This window comes from Borostomias antarcticus (assembly GCF_949987555.1).
Source record: "Borostomias antarcticus genome assembly, chromosome: 6".
NCBI lineage: Eukaryota > Metazoa > Chordata > Actinopteri > Stomiiformes > Stomiidae > Borostomias > Borostomias antarcticus.
In genome coordinates this window covers 3,394,783-3,416,872 of record NC_140239.1, presented here as the reverse complement: position 1 = coordinate 3,416,872, position 22,090 = coordinate 3,394,783, and the positions used below count along the sequence as shown (strand labels likewise).

Genomic DNA, 22,090 nt, shown 5'->3' with positions numbered 1-22,090 from the left:
AACGAGGGAGATTACTTCCATCTTATTCATTTAGCCCACATCGACTTAGGACAAGGGTCAGATGGCAGATGGGTGTTGAAAATGGAGCCTGTCCACTGTGGATGGTTTTTATATCGACTGAACTCACCCTTCAGCCGCTCCTTCAGTCCGTCCATGATCTCTTGGCCGCGGTCTTGGAGCACGCACTTGGAGAACCATCTGGAAACAGCCCTGTTCATTACCGAGCATCCTATAGCACGGCTAGTGCGGTCACTGAGCTACAGAATGTGCAAGGGAAAATTGCAAACTGACGAGCAATGTCGTCAAAATGGCGGCAGGTCGTTAATGTCAGCCCCTACCTGGACATGCCCGGGTTGAGACTGGCCACCAGGGCACCGACCGACCTCTTCCTAGCAGATGTGTCGTTGCAACAGTCGATACCGATCACCATCAGCTCCTTGAGCTGTGGAGCACAAGAGAGATGCCAGACTGGTACTCAGCGTTTCCGCTGGTAAGGTTTTGCCGTGGCGCACCGCCACAGCAAGATCCTTGCCGCCACACCAAACATTTGATACAAAAAACAATAATACAAAAATATTATATAATCAATATCTCTTATATTAAAAATCTTAAACTTTTTAAATGTCTGCCTAAATGCGCTTTCAAAACCACTGTCGCGCCCACATTAGGACTATTTATTTTCAATAAGACTAAGAGCCTATAGGCCTACTCCTCAAAATGCCTAGCCTACTGTCGAAAATAGATTAATGTTAGTAATCTAAGTGATCTAAGTCACTTTTCACAGCACAGAGACACAAAGTGCTTCACAGGTCAAAAAAAATACAGAAAATGAGTAAAACTACACAAAAAAGAGTAAAATACAAAGAAAAACACAACATGGGCAGCAGTCAGTTAAGGCTGTCCTAAAGCCCATCAGTATAACTGTTGTTCAAGGTCATGACGGCAGCAGACGGGACACCTACCGTCTTGTAGTAGTTCTTGAATGAAATCTCAGTATCTCCCCGGGTAAAGGTGTTGTTGGGGTTGTGGTCCCAGGCGATGTCATCTATCCGGTAGGTTTTGTTGTTGTACCTGAGGGAAAACCATCATCAAATTCATGAACAAAGTGGTCAGGGTTCTGAGGTGGCCAATCTAATAACACAAGTATTTAATCTTTAGACTTTCACTCCATGTAGGTCTTAATTGGGTGTGCAGTGTGTTTGGGGTGGTCACCAATAACCTTTTTGAAAACAATAGTCTTGGTACTTCTTATTGTATTTGTGTTCATCTGAATTCTAATGTTTGTGTTTTTACGAGCCAATAAACACTTATTGTTCAGATAAATATTAAAACAGTTTTCTTGGGAGGCATCTTATTCAGATCATTAGTACGAAGTATCTAGTGGCATGTCAACAACAACTGGTCAACATTGTAAATGAGGGAAACCTTAGTGCTTCACGAGCAGAAATAAAGGTTTGAAATGAAGTGTCTTACTTGGTGAAGACGAGGAGCCCCACCAGCTCCTTGGTGCAAGCCTCGTTGAAGCGTTGTTCCCCACACTGCTGCCTCAGACTGGCCATGAAGCTCAGCACCGTCTCGCTGTGCAGCACCCTGGGGCTGACGTCCATGGACAGCATGATGCTCAACTCGTACTGTTGGATGGTGGTGGTGAAGCCGGGCCAGATGGTCAGCCTGGGACACACACACACACACACACACACACGGACACGCACACAATGGAAGGAACGCCGCAACTCCCAACAATACTTTGTTTCTCCTGTCTCTGTGGAGATCTCATCATCACCTTTATTTAGTTTCTCTGGAATACAATTGATGGGCAGGCCCTCATTTTCAATGTAGCCGGGATTACAAAACAAGCAGCAACAATAAAAACAATGTTATACAATAAGATGTCATCAAATAACAATATCATTTAAAAGGAAACACAAACCAATACAGTTAAAGAATATAAAATAGATCAACTTGTGACAATCAGTAGTCAGTCAGTCATTAAAAACAGCTACAGAGGCAGGAATGTGCAGAACCAGGGCTTTAAACTGCCCCTACGAGGGCAGAGAACTCATTTAAACTGCCCCTACGAGGGCAGAGAACTCATTTAAATTGCCCTTACGAGGGCAGAGAACTCATTTTCAGCGCTTTTTTCCACTTGGCGCAGATGGAACACGTACTTGTGCTGGGGGATGTCTAACGGGTCGTTGGGGTTGTAGTAGTGGTGTCCAATCTGCTGCATGTTCAGCATCCTCAGCACCCTAAAACCAGACACAGCCACACCATGGTGGTTAGAGGCAGGGGGAGGCCTCTAGGGCTCATAGTCTCTAGGGCTCATAGTCTCTAGGGCTCATAGCTGATACAATCATCCAACAATGGGCTGTGAGCTGCCGGTCTAACCTCCTGAAGATGATGTTGTAGAACTGCAGGCACACCGGGGAGGTGGGGGGCATCTCATTGGTCAGGGTCACCGTGATCTGGACCTTCTCCCCGTGTCTGGTCTCACTGTGAAGCACCGTCTCCTGCGTAGAGATTTCCATATCTGTGTTTTTCACAATCCAATACAGAGCCAGATAATTAACTCATTATCCCTGTTTTAATACAAAGGTATTAGTCAACCCCAATCATACATGTTCTATGCTTTTTAGTGTAGCACTGAACGTCATGACACCATTCAATGAGTCCTCTGGCACAGGTAACCAGCACCCCACAGACTTTTATGGATGATGAATGGATTCAAGAATGTGTTATTGTAAGTAGTATAAGGTTGTACTAAAATGAATGCATACAAATGTTTGTGGACGCTGTTGTACCATCATTTCTGCACTCAGATCTGCAATCCATTGATAAATAAGGGCCACTGTGCGTTTCTAAGTCAGAAGACTGAAGAAGTGAACATCTATAAATAAGCAGCCCCAACACTGCCCTCTGGTGTCCAATACCGTGTTCTGCAGCCTTTGAGGCAGGAAGAGGATGGCTCCGTCGAAGGTGCGCGCTGGTCCCAGGGTCTCCGAATGCTGGAACAGGAGGGCCGAGCGCAGGCGACGAGCCTCCATGGGGGGCTTGTAATTCACATGGTACTGGTACAGCACCCACTGAGGGCGGGACAGGATGCGGTAAAAGTTCGCCTTCAACTCGATGGGAGAGCCAGACTGACCTGAGGGAAGGTCACAGAGGTACTGGTTAAACCAATACATCCCGATATTTGGACCTTTACAAACATGTCTGGTGCAAATTCTCCAATTACATTTACTAAAAGTAAGCTGAATCGTCCGAACAGTCTACTCAGAAAGATAATACATTGACATTTATTACCTTTTAAAACCCGCACAAGAAAATCTGATAACCTTACGACAGTGCACTTACTCGCAGAGCCTGTGGGGGCGCAGTTCCGAGAAAACGCTATGTATTGCTTTAATATAGGGTGGTAACCTTGGCTCATCTTCCAAACTACACGCACACACATTTGTCTTGATCACAGCTGTAAATGAACACATACCAGTCTTTGACTCCTTCACATGTTCTATAGCCTGCCGGGTGTTGATTCCTGCTTAATGAAAATCACGGCGGCTTCGACCTCGCTCTCCAAGTTTCACTTGCTGAAAGCCTTCCGTTATCTTTAGAACAGCTATGGAGGCCAAACACGAGAAGGGGAATAAGGCAGTTGATCAGAACAATACCAATATCTTATTTGGTTAGCATCATGGGGTAGATGAATCATTGAGGTTTAATCAATGTATTGTTGCCCAATTGGGAAAGCATTATGTATTATTTTAACATTCTTTCAAATAAAATCAATCAGTCAATCAGTATAACATTAATATTTCCTAAATGTTATCTTTAGATATCATTATTTTATAATTTAATTTATTATTATCCTGTGTCATAGGTTAGATGTATCAAGTGTTATAAGCAGAGGTGCAAACCGATCACAGGTGATAAGGTGACAAACATACAAACTCATACATAAACTGATCAAACAAATGACCTATTTTGGATTAAAAACGGCTATTTTCTCCTAAAGGTGACAAGTCTGCACCCCTGTATAAGAACATGGTACCTTCAGAAGCCACCGCTCCTGGAGCCGTCCTCTGTCGACCTCGTCCAACCAGCTCGCTCTCGGACGGAGGGGGGATCGCCTGAGCCACTTCCTGAGAGGGGGTCTTCAGAAAAGCACAGAATCAATAGGTCTGGGTTTAAAAAAAAAAAAAAAAAAAAAAATTGATTCAGAATCGATTCTGAATCAAATGATTCAGAATTGATTCATGAATCCCAAAATCGATCTTTTATTTAATGAATTAATGAATAAATGAAGGAATGAATAGTTCATTAATTCATTCAATGATGCATTCATTTTTTAATCACCATTTTTGAAATCAGTATTGATACCCAGCTGTAGTCGATACCCAGCTGTAGTATTGATGTGTTGCATAACTTGGCAGTCATGTAATTAAGGTTACACCTTAAAAAAAAAAAAAAAAACAGGTATTAGTAACACTAACCTAATCGATATTGAATCGAATCGTGATAATCGATTTTGAACCTTGTGAATCGGAATCGAATAAATTCTTGAAATTTTAATCGATACCCAGCCCTAAGAATCACATATGGCCAACACTTAACACCAGTTAGTTCATAGTAAATGAGTACAATCCACAATTATGACAATAAAGGGGGTTGTGAGAAATCCCGTAATGTGGATCCATCCCCTTCCTCCTATTTGCTTTGCACTTGTGGTTTCCGGCCTATGAGGATACTGTCCAAAAACAGGCCTACCCATAAACCTAGGATACAATAAGGCAAGGCTACTCCGTTTTGTATGTCCATGTTTTAAAAAAAATAAAGTTAATTCGTAGCGACTGGCGAGACTAGGCTGCTCGATTCGGCATTTGTCTGACAGATAATGGCGGGTTCTACTCCGGAAACTAAGCAAATAGAAAATGGCCGCGAGGCCACTCCGCGCTCAGACTAACGATACTCACCCCAGATACTCACCCCAGATACTCACCCCAGATACTCACCCCAGATACTCACCCCAGGACCCTCGAGACCTTGCTCTGGCTCTACCTGGCATTTTCTGTTGCTGCAAGATATTAGTTTGTTAATTATTATTTCAATACTGACAATTCTAAGGTGACAACTTGTGACATTAACATACCAACTACTAGTTGGTATGTTAATGTCACAAGTTGTCACCTTAGAATTGTCAGTAAGAACATGGTACCTTCAGAAGCCACCGCTCCTGGAGCCGTCCTCTGTCGACCTCGTCCAACCAGCTCGCTCTCGGACGGAGGGGGGATCGCCTGAGCCACTTCCTGAGAGGGGGTCTTCAGAAAAGCACAGAATCAATTTACATGTTAGCTAACTAGCGGCATTAGCCACCAAAACCACTTTTAACACTTAGCTAAAGTTAGTTAACCTTGCTAGCGAACTGTTTAGCTAGCTAACTTTGCTGTATGCAAAAAATAACTTTCAAGATCAGTTGGAACCCCTTTTAGTTGAATAACTCTGCGTGCTTACCTAGTTAACGTTAGCCAACTACAATATGCATACATGATTCCCTTTGGTTAAAGTTTAAATGAGTCCACTGGCGCCCATGTGAGCTATAATAAACCTCAACCGTCACGTGCTCAGGATTCCTCAGGATTCGCCTCGTGCTCGAGGTTGAGAAATGTTACATTTGTGAGAATACAAATTTAGAGCGGCCTATATTGAGAACATATTATATGTTATATATATGTTAATATAATACTTAGTTACAGAGACTTCATTTACATCAAATATTACTGTAAAGTTAAGTATAAAGTTCATGACTTTTGGCTAAAGTTAGCTATTCGACACTAATGGCAATTTGACGGTTAGCTAGTAGCTAACCTATTGCTGATAACATTTTCAAAGTTAAGTTTTTCAGCCACCTGTGTGAATCCTAGAGCTAGATTTACCTTTACACTACTTGTCAAATTGTTTTGGCATTATCATTCTCTTTCTTATAACATTATCTTTAGTTAGTTAGCTACTTACATTCGACTCAAGTTTTTATAATGACCAGCAGTGATGTGAATGAAGTTCTGCCGGTGGAGATTCAGCAGCCTGATGTTAATAGGTCTTGTCACCTCCATATATCATTCCGCAGCGGCACACTTGAGATAGTACCACCTTTTTTCCTCCACGGCCACGAGATAGTGTTATATGAAGAATATCCAATTATTTAGAAAGAGAAAATGAAGAAAGATGCATATTATACACAAAACAACTAATTTTAATTTGCTTTTGGAAGTGACCTCGTATGCGAGGCAAAGATTGCAAAGACAGCTACAGTATTTATCAAATGCCCACTAGATGGCGATAAAGGTTTAAGGATAGATCTAATTAGTGGGCTTGTGTGACTCCTCCATGGCGTTCCATAATACACCAGAGGACCCACCAGCAAATAAGACGTCCTCTAAGAGGTCATAGGCAAGGGGGACTCAAAAAATGAATTATATACATTCTTCTTATGTTCTTATCATCCAGATCGCCTGGTTTGTCATTAGATAATTTATAATTTTACTTTGCTATAGGCCTACTGTCTAATAATCTAATTCTGTTAAATATGTAACAAAGCACTGGTGATGCTGATGCTGTTGGAGTTTACGACACTCTGAAGTCTCTCCTTGGTGCCACTCTGTTCTGTCTCATCACCAGCGTCTGTTTTGATGTAGCAAAGATCAATGGAAAATGCCGGTTTTGGCGGGGGGCTGACAGACAGTACTAAACAACTATATTTCTGGATCTGAGCACATAATTTGTTTTGGAAGTTCAAAGGGAAAGTGATCAAGAGCTATGTGTGATTTGACCCTATTTATAAGATTATATGGTGGTGTGTTGTGTTTGGATGTTTTCAGTTTATGCTAAGCAGAATAAGTAGTTTATGTAACAGATAAATGTAATGCATATTTTGGGATAAACAGAGTACACTTGTTCTCTCAATGCCAATATATATTTTTGCTTGATAGGCTACCATCTTAAAGTTGTCCTGACTTCATAGGAGCCACGACCCCTGACAGGATTGCATGAACCTAAAATGTCAATAGGCTAAGTATTGGGCTCTAACCCAATTCGACATCCACCATCATTAAGGAAGCCAGACGTGTCCTAAAAGACTGGAAAGGATCGTTTCCTTTCTCTGTGTTCCTGACCTTGTCAAAAGTTGAATGATTCAGATGTTTAAGAATTGAGGGTTTTGTGACAAATACCCTGTCATACAGGAGGGCCAGACTGGAGGTCACCATTTCTCTCCCCTCCCTCTTCCCCCTCACCCTCCCCTTCATCCTGTAGAAAAGAACCTGGCACCTCAGAGGCCATTTTGAGGAAGATGTGTGCGAGTCTTTCATGTCTGAGATCTAAGACTGATTAGAGATTCAGACCTAAGAGACCAGGCTGAAAGGAAGTTCTCCAGTCACTGTTTACCTGCCAGGGAGAGGGAGAGAGGGAGGGAGAGGAGAGAGGGAGGGAGAGGAGAGAGGGAGGGGAGAGAGGGAGGGAGAGGAGAGAGGGAGAGGAGAGAGGGAGGGAGAAGAGAGAGGGAGGGAGGGGAGAGAGGGAGAGGAGAGAGGGAGGGAGAGGAAAGAGGGAGGGGAGAGAGGGAGGGAGAGGAAAGAGGGAGGGAGAGGAGAGAGGGAGGGGAGAGAGGGAGGGAGAGGAAAGAGGGAGGGAGAGGAGAGAGGGAGGGGAGAGAGGGAGGTAGAGGAGAGAGGGAGGGGAGAGAGGGAGGGAGAGGAAAGAGGGAGGGAGAGGAGAGAGGGAGGGGAGAGAGGAGGTAGAGGAGAGAGGGAGGGAGAGGAGAGAGGGAGGGGAGAGAGGGAGGGAGAGGAGAGAGGGAGAAGAGAGAGGGTGAGGAGAGAGGGAGGGAGAAGAGAGAGGGAGGGAGAGGAGAGAGGTCGTCTTAGCTGGCTGGGTTAGTCTCATGGTCTAGACTAGACTGCCCACAGTGCTTAGCTGGCTGGGTTAGTCTCATGGTCTAGACTAGACTGCCCACAGTGCTTAGCTGGCTGGGTTAGTCTCATGTTCTAGACTAGACTGACCACAGTGCTTAGCTGGATCATGGGTGTTAGTGAAACGTACACTGCAAAGCTCTATCTGTATCTTATTTTAATGCTTGTTGTTACTGTCTGTGTGAGGACTTAATAAAGCATTTCTTTGTAAACATACCCACACCTTGTATATACAGTATGACAAACCTGAACTAGTCGCTCTCACTGTAGTGTGTTCTGTGCCCATGTATTGTAGTTCGTTTTACTTTGTCTTAATGTTGTTATTGTGATAATTTATCTGCGTTACATTATGGAGAATTTGACTACTGTTTCTATGTCGGGGACTACGGATGGAGTAGTCTAGCCTTGTGCTAAATAGTTTATCCTTAGTTTATCCTTAAATAGTAGTTTAGCCTTGTGCTAAATCCGGCTTTTTGTGTGTTGGCTGTAAGCCGACACACCAAGGAGAGGGAATCCTTTTTGTCCGTGCTTCTTGCGTCTTGCGTCGTGTTGTTGACCTGCAATTCCATTGCTGCTACCACAAGAGGCAGTAGTCTCAGAACATCAAAACCAAAAGACTCCACTGACCCCTACATGCATAGTTTCTCTCCCTATCTGCGTGTGTGTACGGGGTGTGCAGGGGGGGGGGTTGGGGGGCATTGGCAGTAATAACAATGTCGGAGAAGACCCTGTGCAAGACCCCACGGTACGCTACTGCATTATAGACAGACAGTCCTCATTACAATAGGAGTAGAACACTTCAAATCCTATAGTAATTAATTTTTGTATAGGATGTGATGCACCAGTCGCTCTACGCCTATGTGGTTTATTTTCAGTGATCAGACTGACTGTTGACTGGCACAGCTTTAGGTGGTGATGGAGAAATGAGCTTAATGTATTGATGCTTTTTTGTGCGTGACTGTAAGCCAGGGCACCTAGTATAGCGTTCGTCCGGTCATCACTCCCTCCCTCCCTCCCCTCCTCCAGAGGACAATGTTGGCCTGCATTTCTCTGTTGGCACCACAAGAGGCAGTAGTCCCAGCACACCAAAATCAAGAAGGACACCAAAATCAACCCGCCAATCTACACTGCACAAGTAGAGTAGTGGTGAGAGCATTGGACTCCCACCCTGGAGACTGGGGTTGAAGACCCGGTGGGGATGACTTTATGGGACTATACCCCAAACCTCCACATGTTCATCCTTTCACTCCAACCTTTACCCCTTGCCTCATAGATCAGATCCTGTCCCTAACCCCAACCCATATTCTAACCCCAACCCACACTAGGGACTGGAAGAAGGACACCAAAACCCACCCACCGATCTCCACTGCACAAGTAGAGTAGTGGTGAGAGCATTGGACTCGCACCCAGGAGACCGGGGTTCCTGGTGAGGATGACTTTATGTTATCATCAGTGTAACTGCTTTAGCCACTGACTGCTACCATTAATGTTATGGAAGCTGCTGCTAGTTGTAGTGAGCCCATGAGCTAACTGGCTATCCTGCTCTTATTGTGCTGTATTAGCATTGGAAGCATTGGAACTGATGTGTCCAGGTGACAAGACCTATCTTTATTTATCAAACATTACCGTCCTACCAGAAACAAGCCAGCCAACACACATAAGCCAGGCTGGACCTGGCCTGGTTTACACATTGTCGTGTATTGATGTTTTTAATGAATCCATTTCATGTATCTGTGTTCATCAAAATGCATTGTCCCGTCAAAATAAACAAATAAAGTAAAGTAATAACTTATAACTGTGCTCACATCACCGCCTAGGAACTGCATGTGGTTCGACAGAAAGAATCAGATGCAGTCAAGAGTTTAAATGTAAATAAAAATCAGAACACTGTCAAATCCAACGCAGACATTTTAATGAAATAATAAAAATGTATAAATGAAATGCCCTTAATATGGGTGGTGGATCCAGCCTCCTGCTCGTTCTTCTCCAGGTCCATCTGAATCCCCTGTTCACTCCTTGGAGATCACTCAGCTGCTTCAATGACACACAATATCCAAGGCCTGCATAGGCTACAATCAAACCACCATGGAAACACAAGGTAAACAAAATTGATTTAGATCGCTCTGATAATTCCACTTAGTAGTGGAGGTCAGAAATGTTATATAAATTTTTTTTCTATTTCAAAATTATTTATTTTATTCACAAAAAATCCTCCATAATGTCCCTCATGAGAAGGAGCTGGGTACCTTCGCTGGACTGAGGCAGGATGGTATCAAGGGCTGTGTCCTTCACCTTCTCCTCCTTCATATCCATGAGAAGCTTCAGCTTCACTAGCCAGCACTTGCCTGGTATCAGCAGATAGCTCCTGGCTCTCCTGGAGCAGCATGTTGTCATCCACAGGTGTCTGGAGCTCCTCGCTAGTCTTCAGCAGGCTGGCTCCATAGACGGCCACTGGTTTCAGGTCAGTGTTGGGCAGGATCACAGCAGCGTCGTCCAGAGCTGCCTCACCTGGTTGGAGCAGGCTGGAAGCAAGAGGATCCACCAGTGGCGCCCACTCATCATAGATGGATACTTTAATGATTCTTCTAGGGGGAAATTTGGCATTTCAGCAGTGGAAAAATCACAGCAAATTTGGAAAATAAACTAAATAAAGAGGAGTAAGCATAACAAAGAGGACAAACAGGGACTATGCATCTATATGTAAAGCATGTGTATAGTCTAGAATTATTTTGTTTAAGTACATACACACATCCAGCCTGTATAAATAGATATATATGTTTAGGAGCACACATATCCATACATACAAACAGGCTGTCTAGTAATACACATACAGTACATACATACATGCACACACACACACACACACACACACACACACACACACACACACACACACACACACACACACACACACACACCTCCATAACACTCAGAAAGCTATGGCACTGTTAGACTTACAGTCTGATGGCTGCTGGCACAAAGGAACATCAGTCTGGGTTGAACTCAGCCCAGACCTGATGCATGTCAAGATGTAGGAACATAGCAGTATCTGTTCCCCAGCACAGCCCTGTAACTGTGGGAGATGTAATCGCTGTCCACTCCTTGGAGAGCACTCAGTTGCTTCAATGACACACAATATCCAAGGCCTGCATAGGCTACAATCAAACCACCATGGACACACAAGGTAAACAAAATTGATTTAGATCGCTCTGATAATTCCACGTAGTAGTAGAGGACTGAAATTTAAATAAAGATTATTTTTGCTGCTTCAAAATCCTGCTTCTTATTTTAAATAGATTTTTTTTTTAATCCTCCATAATGTTGTTTATGACAAGTTGCTGAGTGCCTTTGGTGAACTGAAGCAGGATGGTATCAATGGCTGTTTCCTTCACCTTCTCATCCTCCTTCCTATCCATGAGAGGCTTCAGGCCCTCAGTAGCCAGCACTTGTCTGGTATCAGTGGATGCAGGCTTAAGGTCCTGGGTATCCTGGAGCGGTATGTTGCCAGGCTGGATTCATAGACAGCCACTGGTTTTAGGTCAGTGTAAGGCAGGATCACAGCAATGTTATCCAGAGCTGAAGGCTAACCTAGGTGGAGCAGGCTAGAAGCACTGAGCGTAGCACCATGGAAACGCAAGGTAAACTGAATTGATTTACATAGCTCTGATAGTTCCACTCAATAGTGGAGGACTGACACTTTAACTTTAAAATAATTATCAAATTTTACTCACAAGATAAATTAAGCTTCAGTCCTCAGGGCCATAGGTACCTCAAGGGGCGGTAACCCTCGGACACTGTGGTGGACACCGGTGGTCAGGGAAGCCGTCCGACTGAAGAAGGAGGCCTTCCGGGATATGTTAGCCCGGGAGACCCCAGAAGCAGTTGCAGGGTATCGACGGGCCCGGAGGGCTGCGGCTTCAGCCGTGACCAAGGCAAAGCAGAGGGTGTGGGAGGAGTTCGGAGAAACCATGGAGAAGGACTTTCGGTCGGCACCAAAGTGTTTCTGGAAGACCATCAGACACCTCAGGAAGGGAAAGCGGGGGACCATCCAAGCTGTATACAGCAAGGAGGGGACACTGCTGACCTCAACTGAGGAGGTTGTTGAGCGTTGGAAGGAGCACTTTGAGGAACTCCTGAACCCGACTAATCCACCCTCTACGATCGAAGCAGAGCCGGAAGATGATGGGGGGTCGTCAATTTCCTTGGAGGAGGTCACTGAGGTAGTCAAACAACTCCACAGTGGCAAAGCCCCAGGGACTGATGAGATCCGTCCAGAAGTGCTGAAGGCGCTGGATGTTGAGGGGCTGTCTTGGTTGACACGCCTCTTTAACACTGCGTGGAAGTCTGGGTCAGTGCCAAAGGAGTGGCAGACTGGGGTGGTGTCCCAATATTCAAAAAAGGGGACCAGAGGGTGTGTGCCAATTATAGAGGCATCACATTACTCAGCCTCCCAGGGAAAGTGTACTCCAAGGTGCTGGAAAGGACGGTCCGGCCGATAGACGAACCTCAGATCGAAGAGGAACAATGCGGATTTCGTCCTGGTCGTGGAACCACCGAACAGCTCTTCACTCTCGCAAGGATTTTGGAGGGGGCTTGGGAGTTTTCCCAACCTGTCTACATGTGTTTTGTGGACTTGGAGAAGGCTTACGACCGGGTCCCTCGAGAGGTCTTGTGGAGGGTTATGCGGGAGTATGGGGTGAGGGGGTCCCTACTTAGGGCCATCCAATCCCTGTACACCCAGAGCGAGAGCTGTGTCCGGGTCCTCGGCAGTAAGTCGTCTTCCTTTCCGGTGGGGGTAGGCCTCCGCCAGGGCTGCGCTTTGTCACCAATCCTGTTTGTGATTTTCATGGACAGGATATCGAGGCGTAGCCATGGGGAGGTGGGTTTGCAGTTCGGTGAGCTGGGGATCACGTCGCTGCTTTTTGCAGATGATGTGGTCCTGATGGCATCATCTGCCTGCGACCTCCAGCACTCTCTGGATAGGTTCGCAACTGAGTGTGAAGCAGCTGGGATGAGAATCAGCACTTCTAAATCTGAGGCCATGGTTCTCAGCAGGAAACCGGTGGCCTGTCCGCTCCGAGTAGGAAATGAGTCCTTACCCCAAGTGAAGGAGTTAAAGTATCTGGGGGTCTTGTTCATGAGTGAGGGAACCATGGAGAGGGAGTTTGGCCGGAGAATCGGAGCAGCTGGTGCGGTTCTGCAGTCGCTTTACCACACTGTTGTGACGAAAAGAGAGCTGAGCCAAAAGGCAAAGCTCTCGATCTACCGGTCTATCTTCGTCCCCACCCTCACCTATGGTCATGAAGGATGGGTCATGACCGAAAGAACGAGATCACGGATACAAGCGGCCGAAATGAGTTTTCTCCGGAGGGTGGCTGGGGTCTCCCTGAGAGATTGGGTGAGAAGTTCAGTCATCCGGGAGAGACTCGGATTAGAGCCGCTGCTCCTTTGCGTCGAAAGCAGCCAATTGAGGTGGTTCGGGCATCTAGTGAGGATGCCTCCTGGGCGCCTCCCTAGGGAGGTGTTCCAGGCGTGTCCGGCTGGGAGGAGGCCGCGGAGTAGACCCAGGACTAGGTGGCGGGACTACATCTCCGCACTGGTCTGTGAGCGGCTAAAGATTCCCCAGGCAAAGCCTGAAGAGTCTGGTCTGATGAGTCAACTCTCTCATCTGTGCAGCGAACTCCGTTCAGTCCAGGGTGTCCTGGAGTCACGACATTCAATACTTTGACACACAACACTGACGTAACATGTCTGACGAGCTGACATGTTGTCATTGGCCTTCCAGGTGAGGGGCTAGATTTGACAGTGACCGTCAAGTAGCTAACTTCGCTGAAGGTGGATAAAGGCTCTCCAACTGAAGTGGAGGGTCCAGTGTTGATGTTATCCTCAGATCTAAGAGAAATTATATAACAAGAAAAACACAGCAGTGAAGTTATCTAAGCACCAGAACCGCTACAGAGAGCTATTCCTATGATAAAATAGGCCTAGGCAAGTGCAAATATAAACTACTCCTAAAAACATACTCACGCACACATCATCGGCGGTCAGTCGGGGTGGAGTGTGACTGTCCTCCTTCTTGGTCCCTGTGGGTCTTCAGGTGGCCGAAGAGGCCGATCCTGGAGCCACATACTTTGGTGCAGTGTGGGCAGGGTGAGGGTGGTGGTCCTGGGTCTAGTTTGGTGCAGTGTGGGTAGGGGTGAGTGGTGGTGGTTGTGGGTTTAGTTTGGTGCAGTGTGGGTAAGGTGAGGGGTGGTGATTGTGGGTTTAATTTGGTGCAGTATGGGCAGGGGTGAGGGTGGTGGTCTGAGACGATCTGATTGACTGATTGATTGATTAATAGGTAGATTGATTGATTGAATGGGAGGACTCTGTTAGCCAAAAACCAAGCAAGACTTTTCTCAGTTGTGGACAGGAGGGAAATGCCACGGTAATTTCAGTTGCCATGTCTCCCTTCTTAAAGATAGAAACAAATAGGGCGTCCCTAAGTTATGGGGTGGTGTGGAGAGACCAGCAGGCTGTGGCTGGGGTGGTGTGGAGAGACCAGCACAGGGGAGAGCAGGCCATGGCTGGGGTGGTGTGGAGAGACCAGCAGCAGGAGAGCAGACCATGGCTGGGGTGGTGTGGAGAGAACAGCAGGGGGAGAGCAGACCATGGCTGCGGTGGTGTGGAGAGACCAGCACAGTGGAGGGCAGGCCATGGCGGTGTAAGGAGAGACCAGCACAGGGGAGAGCAGGCCATGGCTGGGGTGGTGTGGAGAGACCAGCAAAGGGGAGAGCATGCCGTGGCTGGGTGGTGTCGAGAGACCAGCACAGGGGAGGGGTAGTGTGGAGAGATCAGCAGGTGGGAGAGCAGGCCGTGGCTGGGGTGGTGTGGAGAGACCAGCACAGGGGAGAGCAGGCCGTGGCTGGGGTGGTATGGAGAGACCAGCAGATGGAGAACAGGCCATGGCTGGGAGGTGTGGAGAGACTAGCAGGTGGAGAACAGGCTTTGGCTGGGTGGTGTGAAGATACCAGCACAGAGGAGAGCAGGCTTTGGCTGGGCTGCTGTGGAGAGACCAGCACGTGGAGAACAGGCCATGGCTGGGTGAAGAGACCAGCAGGTGGAGAACAGGCTTTGGCTGGGTGGTGTGGAGAGACCAGCAGGGGAAAGCAGGCCATGGCTGGGTGGTGTGGAGAGACCAGCACATCGGAGAGCAGGCTTTGGCTGGGGTGGTGTGGAGAGACCAGCAGGGGAGAGCAGGCTATGGCTGGGTGGTGTGGAGAGACCAGCAGGTGGAGAGTAGGCCATGACTGGGGTGGTGTGGAGAGACCAGCAGATGGAGAACAGGCCATGGCTGGGTGGTGTGGAGAGACCAGCAGGTGGAGAACAGGGTTTGGCTGGGGTGGTGTGGAGAGACCAGCAGGTGGAGAACAGGCCATGGCTGGGTGGTGTGGAGATAGCAGCACAGAGGAGAGTAGACCATGGCTGGGTGGTGTGAAGAGACCAGCAGGTGGAGAGCAGGCCATGGCTGGGTGGTGTGGAGAGACCAGCAGGTGAACAGACCATGGCTGGGTTGTGTGGAGAGACCAGCAGGTGTGGAACAGGCCATGGCTGGGTGGTGTGGAGAGACCAGCAGGTGGAGAACAGGCTTTGGCTGGGGTGGTGTGGAGAGACCAGCACATCGGTGAGCACACTTTAGCTGGGTGGTGTGGATATACCAACACAGAGGAGAGACCAGCAGTACATCGGAGAGCTTGCTTTGGCTGGGTGGTGTGCAGAGACCAGCAGGGGAGAACAGGCCGTGGCTGGGTGTTGTGGAGAGACCAGCAGGTGGAGAACAGACTTTGGCTGGGTGGTGTGGAGAGACCAGCAGATGGAGAAGAGGCCATGGCTGGGTGGTGTGGAGAGACCAGCACATCGGAGAGCAGGCTTTGGCTAGGTTGTGTGGAGAGACCAGCAGGTAGAGAACAGGCCGTGGCTGGGTGGTGTGGAGAGACCAGCAGGTGGAGAACAGGCTTTGGCTGGGGTGGTGTGGAGAGACCAGCAGGTGGAGAACAGGCTTTGGCTGGGTGGTGTGGAGAGACCAGCACATCGGAGAGCAGGCTTTGGCTGGGTGGTGTGGAGAGACCAGCAGGTGGAGAGCAGGCTTTGGCTGGGTGGTGTGGAGAGACCAGCACATTGGAGAGTAGGCCATGGCTGGGTGGTGTGGAGAGACCAGCAGGTGGAGAACAGGCCATGGCTGGGGTGGTGGTGAGATACCAGCACAGAGGAGAGTAGGCCATGGTTGGGTGATGTGGAGTGACCAGCAGATGGAGAGTAGGCCATGGCTGGGTGGTGTGGAGAGACCAGCAGGGCAGAGAGCAGGCCGTGGCTGGGTGGTGTGGAGAGACCAGCAGGGGGAGAGCAGGCTGTCGGGATGGGAGCGATCTCTTCTGATGCTGAAAGTTTTTTTGGCTTGCAGAGCTGAGTACCGGTCCAACAACTGTGCACTGACTACAGCATGACATTTCTAGTTAGCATAGCCTATAGCATCATTTTTCAGATGTGGAAGGAAGTCATTTGGCCTCAAACACACTTAATTTTTTTTGGTAGAAAAACATTTAAGGTGTAATTTCCAACCAAATTGGGGATGCCCAATTTAGTGATACTTTTGAGACTGCCAGAACTCAAGGACCTGCATTTACAAGGTCAAGTTACGTAGCAAGTGCTCTAATGTTCTGCTTGAGTACTACCTCGGTTGTAGGAAGGTTCTCTAGTTCTAGACCTCTGTGTGGAGAGACGTTTACCTGATTCCTGGTCTGGAGGAATGTTCTTTAGTTCCAGACTTCTGTGGAGAGCTGTTAGCTGGTATCATTCATGCCTGTGCCACTCTAGGTTGGGACGTATATCTGCACCAGTAATCTCTCTAGCAGTAAGACTGATCCTTCACTGACCTCACTGGGCTGCATAGAAGTTAACTGAAAGCATGATTCACCTCTGAAGAAGACCTCCATATCTCCCCATCATCTGCCCTCTACCCACCAATGCAGAAGACTGTCACACCCGGCAGGGCCGGCCTAGGCTGCTCAAATTAATTAACAACACATCTCTTTGAAAACAATGTTTATTAAAGTGACTGACTAGTAGTCATAATAACCAGGTAGACCATCTGTCAGCAGTTGTCATAGTCAAATTTATTCAGATATTATTTATATAGCACATGTTCATACAAGCAAATGTATCACAGTCATGGTAACCAGGTAGACGTTCTCACGGCAGTAGTCATGAGCTGTGTTCGAAATCGTTCCCTCGTTTACTAACTCCTTATTCCCTATGTAGTGTTCCCTATATAGTGAACTACATAGGAAACGATTAAAAGGTTTCAGACACAACATGGAACGTCATTGCGTCGGATATTCCTATGTCCATGTTTAGTTTTGAATGTTAAATCCCAAATAAATTGTTAAAATTCTAATGATGTGCAAGTGTGGTTTTGTAAACTATGGTGATGTCTGCTAATAGCAAGCTGTAAAGTTGCAAGACTGTGATAGCCAGTTAGCTCATGACGTACAGCAGCTTCCATAACATTAACGGTAGCTGTCGGTGGCTAAAGCTGTTAGCTAATATTACTATGATTCCTGTCATCATTTTGATGCTGTTGGTTCAACTTATGTTTCTGGGCATAAACGGAGGCAAACTCAAACTCGCATTAGCAGCAAAACAGCTAGAGGAATCATCGTAATGTTCTAACTGCTTTAGCCACTGATAGCTGCTGTCTTCTTCTTCACGTCTTCTCCTTCGGTAAAACATGACAGCGTTGCATTGTGGTATATGTGAGAAACTGTAGAATATATCTTCTGTTCACTAGAAATCAATGTGAATTGTGAGTATTTTGTAGTGGACTATATAGTGAATTAAATTAACCGTTGAGAACTCGAACACTACAAAAAAATGGCGGACGCACTATATAGTGCACTATATAGGGAGGGAATAGGGAACGGTTTCGAACACAGCTATGGAAACCAGGTAGACGTTCTCTCATCAGACGTAGTCAGGTGACATGTCTTGGTGGGTAATAACGCCGCTGAAACGATAAGACATTAGATCAGTATGAGTTATTAAATAAAGGCTGATCAAGACATTACACAGGTGTGTTATATGCATCGCCAGGCCTGTTTATTAAACACACAAAAGGCCCTATGGTTCGTTAGTCTGGAACTATTTGGGGCAACTTCGCTTAATATGTTGTATTATTATGCAGTCCTACTCATGCTAGCAAGCAGAAAGACATAAAGCTTGTTCTAAGAAAAAAGTTTCAGCAAAAAAGAATAATATGTTCATTACAATCTATCCAGCAGCTTAAAATTATTGTGGCTATGTTCAGTTTAATTCGGTCTGAATCAAAATACAAGTTTAGTGTCGCAAGAAAACATGCTAGCTAGCTAGCTAACAAGCAAAGCCTTATAAACAAGGAGGCTAACTATCTTTTTTGAGCTCTAAGCCACTCTCCTTATTCATCATCAGTACTAGCCCTCCATAGACACATTAACATAACTAATGTACTAAATCATATCACCATACTAATCTAACTAACCTAAATTATATTGTAACTGGTCTAAACAGCAAAAAAAAGCTGGTTTTGAACTATCTTTTTAAATAATTCTGAATGTTTATTTTCACTCAGATTATTATGGATGCTTAATGAGACACCACAGTTTGATATCACATAATAATAATAATAATAATAATAATGATAATAATAATAATAATTTTTATTTATAAGGCGCCTTTCAGGTCATCATTTTAATAAATAAATGAAATTACATACCTGGCTACAGCACTCTTCTGTTCTTGTTTTCCTTTTTCTACTACAGTAGAAAACTGAACTATTACAGTGTTTATGCCAGCGGCCAGCCCTGAAAGCATGAAGGAGTGGGAGAGTCCGGCCTAGTTTACACCACAACCACAACGGTCCCTGTATAAAACGACAAACTTTAGTTGCTGACTAGGGGTGGTCTCAGACAAAAATGTTGTGCACATAACACAAAAGGTTGCACAAAATGCTGTCAAAACTTTCTTTTATAATTACCTCCATAATTCTGTTTGGTCAAATATTGAAGGGAATTTGCAGTGGAATTTTTACTTGACTACTATTACTATTAATGACCGTCTCTCACTTGCCACAATGAACCCAACACAGTCTGATTCTCCCAGTCCTTCATGCTTTCACCGAGTCTGAAAATGTATTCTGCATTTGCTGGTAGAGGACAGGAGACTGCCTGGAAAATGTGGAAGTCCTCCAGAGGTGAATGGTGCTTTCAATGAACTCCTATGGAGCTGGAAGTGAAGTCAGTGAAGGACCAGTGTGTCACTGCTGGAGAGATGACTAGTTCTGATGCGAGACCCGGCCCACAGTAGCACAAACGTGAATGATGCCAGCAAACAGCTCTCCACACAGAAGTCTGGAAGTAGAGTACATACCTCAAACACAGGAACCAGGAGAACAGCTCTTCACACTAGAGAACATTCCTCCAACACAGGTACCCCTCAAGCAGAACACCAAGAGCACTGTGACATAATTTAACCTTGAAAGAGGTAGATGACTTCCGTCCACACCTGGAAGTAAACCTTATAGTACTGTACTATAGAAACGTCATGCGCAATTGTGATGATGTCTGAGGGTCAGTGTCCTGGTCTCAGTGTTTTTCTGCTGCAAATATTGAATAATCTGCAAGAGGAAAGAGAAAAGAGGAGAGGAAAGACAGGAGTCTGAATCAGTGACAGCGTCATTACAAACAGATTCACATGACCTCATATCCACGGTATTGTTAGTCACTGGTTGTGCTTTTTTCAAGTACTGTAAAGAAAACAGGTGATGCTAAAGGTATAGTGTGTGCCTAATACACAATTCTCTCTTTCTCTCTCTCTCTCTCTCTCTCTCTCACCTTTACACTTTCCAGGCACTTTTTTTTTATCTCTTGTAAACGGGCATAATTCTCCCATATCTTGTGTATATAATTCTTATATAATATCTTGTGTAAAAATAAAATTCTCCCAATCCTCTCTCTTCTCTCTTTCTTCACTTTTCTCTTTCTTCTCTGCCTTCTTCTGCTGCTTTTTCTTTTCCTTCTCTGTCTTCTTTCTATCTTTCTCCTCTCTCCGTTTCCGTTTCTCCTCCTCTTTCATGGCCTTCCTCTCCTCCTCCTCTTCTATCCTTGCTTTCCGCTCCTCCTCAGCTTGCCTCCGATACTCCTCTGCAGCTGACTTGTTCCACTGCTCTCTCTTCACCTTCTCTTCCTGTTTTTCCTTTTCCTTCTCTGCCTTCTTTCTGGCTTTCTCCTCCTGTCTCATCTTATTGGTTTCTGTCATCTTTTTCAGTGCGCTAAAGATGCTACCAGATACCTTCTCACCCTCATGCCTGTCAGAGGGGGCCTGGTGGTCTTGGGCCTCCTCATCTCCATCCCAATCAAAGAGGCCCCGGGTAGACCCGACATCCTGGCTTTGAGATGAGGCCTCCTGGTCATCCTGGGACTCATATTCATCTGAAATGTATTCAAAGATGGACTCCTCATCTGTATCCAATTCAAAGAGGGCCTGTTCTACCTGGCTGTTGTTAGACAAGGCCTCCTGGTGTTGCTGGGCCAGAGAGTCAGAGAGGGCTTTCTCCACCTTCTCTTCCTCTTTTCTCTTTTCCTTCTCTATCGGTTTCTCCTCCTCTTTCCTGGCCTCCCTCTCCTCCTCCTCTTCTATCCTTGCTTTCCGCTCCTCCTCAGCTTGCCTCCGATACTCCTCTGAAGCTGACTTGTTCCACTGCTCTCTCTTCACCTTCTCTTCCTGTTTTTCCTTTTCCTTCTCTGCCTTCTTTCTGGCTTTCTCCTCCTGTCTCATCTTATTGGTTTCTCTCATCTTTTTCAGTGCGCTAAAGATGCTTCCAGATACCTTCTCACCCTCATGCCTGTCAGAGGGGGCCTGGTGGTCTTGGGCCTCCTCATCTCCATCCCAATCAAAGAGGGCCCGGGTAGACCCGACATCCTGGTTTTGAGATGAGGCCTCCTGGTCATCCTGGGACTCATATTCATCTGAAATGTATTCAAAGATGGCCTCCTCATCTCTATCCAATTCAAAGAGGGCCTGTTCTACCTGGCTGTTGTTAGACAAGGCCTCCTGGTGTTGCTGGGCCAGAGAGTCAGAGAGGGCTTTCTCCACCTTCTCTTCCTCTTTTCTCTTTTCCTTCTCTATCGGTTTCTCCTCCTCTTTCCTGGCCTCCCTCTCCTCCTCCTCTTCTATCCTTGCTTTCCGCTCCTCCTCAGCTTGCCTCCGATACTCCTCTGCAGCTGACTTGTTCCACTGCTCTCTCTTCACCTTCTCTTCCTGTTTTTCCTTTTCCTTCTCTGCCTTCTTTCTGGCTTTCTCCTCCTGTCTCATCTTATTGGTTTCTCTCATCTTTTTCCGTGCGCTAAAGATGCTACCAGATACCTTCTCACCCTCATGCCTGTCAGAGGGGGCCTGGTGGTCTTGGGCCTCCTCATCTCCATCCCAATCAAAGAGGGCCCGGGTAGACCCGACATCCTGGTTTTGAGATGAGGCCTCCTGGTCATCCTGGGACTCATATTCATCTGAAATGTATTCAAAGATGGCCTCCTCATCTCTATCCAATTCAAAGAGGGCCTGTTCTACCTGGCTGTTGTTAGACAAGGCCTCCTGGTGTTGCTGGGCCAGAGAGTCAGAGAGGGCTTTCTCCACCTTCTCTTCCTCTTTTCTCTTTTCCTTCTCTATCGGTTTCTCCTCCTCTTTCCTGGCCTCCCTCTCCTCCTCCTCTTCTATCCTTGCTTTCCGCTCCTCCTCAGCTTGCCTCCGATACTCCTCTGCAGCTGACTTGTTCCACTGCTCTCTCACCACCTTCTCTTCCTGTTTTTCCTTTTCCTTCTCTGCCTTCTTTCTGGCTTTCTCCTCCTGTCTCATCTTATTGGTTTCTGTCATCTTTTTCCGTGCGCTAAAGATGCTACCAGATACCTTCTCACCCTCATGCCTGTCAGAGGGGGCCTGGTGGTCTTGGGCCTCCTCATCTCCATCCCAATCAAAGAGGGCCCGGGTAGACCCGACATCCTGGTTTTGAGATGAGGCCTCCTGGTCATCCTGGGACTCATATTCATCTGAAATGTATTCAAAGA

At 46.4% G+C, this 22,090-nt stretch overlaps 1 pseudogene across 1 annotated transcript in view; it reads right to left on the bottom strand.

The window, feature by feature from the left end:
* The window catches only part of LOC311310182 (piwi-like protein 1), a 33,192-nt pseudogene extending 12,242 nt beyond the window's left edge, over positions 1 to 20,950 (bottom strand). The window contains exons 1-13 of the transcript in view: positions 20,867 to 20,950; positions 20,330 to 20,555; positions 10,307 to 10,469; positions 5,213 to 5,303; positions 4,049 to 4,139; positions 3,488 to 3,616; positions 2,931 to 3,145; positions 2,389 to 2,510; positions 2,169 to 2,249; positions 1,474 to 1,671; positions 963 to 1,071; positions 339 to 442; positions 128 to 198 (exon numbers count right to left, since the gene is read on the bottom strand). The product of the transcript in view is annotated as a piwi-like protein 1 (transcript). The remainder of the gene's footprint in view (positions 1 to 127; positions 199 to 338; positions 443 to 962; positions 1,072 to 1,473; positions 1,672 to 2,168; positions 2,250 to 2,388; positions 2,511 to 2,930; positions 3,146 to 3,487; positions 3,617 to 4,048; positions 4,140 to 5,212; positions 5,304 to 10,306; positions 10,470 to 20,329; positions 20,556 to 20,866) is intronic.
* Between the last annotated feature and the right edge of the window lie 1,140 nt (positions 20,951 to 22,090).